Source organism: Procambarus clarkii, chromosome 45, assembly GCF_040958095.1.
Source record: "Procambarus clarkii isolate CNS0578487 chromosome 45, FALCON_Pclarkii_2.0, whole genome shotgun sequence".
Lineage (NCBI taxonomy): Eukaryota > Metazoa > Arthropoda > Malacostraca > Decapoda > Cambaridae > Procambarus > Procambarus clarkii.
Window position 1 is genome coordinate 16,590,829 of NC_091194.1, and position 805 is coordinate 16,591,633.

Sequence of the window (805 nt, forward strand, 5' to 3'; positions counted from 1 at the left end):
GGAGTGGTTCATATCACTACTGTAATGAATTCATGGCCTGATTTTCTTTATTGCATTCTAATTATTTCTTATATCAAATCTACCCATAATAAATTACAACACAAATAAAATCAATGCTTTAAAGGATAGTTCAATTTGAGGGCGACACTAACATAAAGATAGCTGTGAGCGTGGTGGTACCCAGTCGTGGCAGGTGTGGGTTGCGTGTTAAGCTTTATATTCATACTTACCTGGCACAGGAGACACGGCGATCAAGAAGGCCGTTTTCCCAGGGCGAGGCTCACCATTGCACTCCGGTGGCGCTGACCCTTGCGATTAACCCAAATGTGGTTAACTCGGGTGTAAAATTTTTTATAGCGGGGGACTGCGTTCGCGCTATCCCCCATTGTATATCACATGTGATTAAGGTAGTTAATGACTCGATAGCCATTTCCATTTGTTTCTAATGATCAAACCTCTCCCGTGGTACTTTTATTTACAAGTATGTACACATTTGGTGTAGTTTGATCTTTTAAGTATTATAGCCATTGAAATGTACAATTCAAGACTTTATGTGTAGATCACTTCAATGTGTTACTGACGGGAGCCATCCCAAATTAGTTTTCTCAATGTCAGCGAGGAATTGGAAGCTTATAACTATGTTTATATGGAGGTTTTCCTTGGCTAATAATTAACCTTCGTCCCCAGGATGCCAGTCAATTGCGCTACATGGTCACCTGTCTCAACAGTGAATAATTGTGTCTGCAAAATACTATGACACGAAGGACAGTCGAATCTTGGGAGGTCTGTACTCAAATGGAAGAAA

At 40.5% G+C, this 805-nt stretch overlaps 1 non-coding gene across 1 annotated transcript; it reads left to right on the top strand.

Annotated features, from left to right (window-relative positions):
- The first annotated feature begins 222 nt into the window (after window positions 1–222).
- LOC123770221 (U1 spliceosomal RNA) lies at window positions 223–385 on the top strand. The gene has a single exon (XR_006774310.1). It is a non-coding gene; the product is annotated as a U1 spliceosomal RNA (small nuclear RNA).
- The last annotated feature ends 420 nt before the right edge of the window (window positions 386–805 follow it).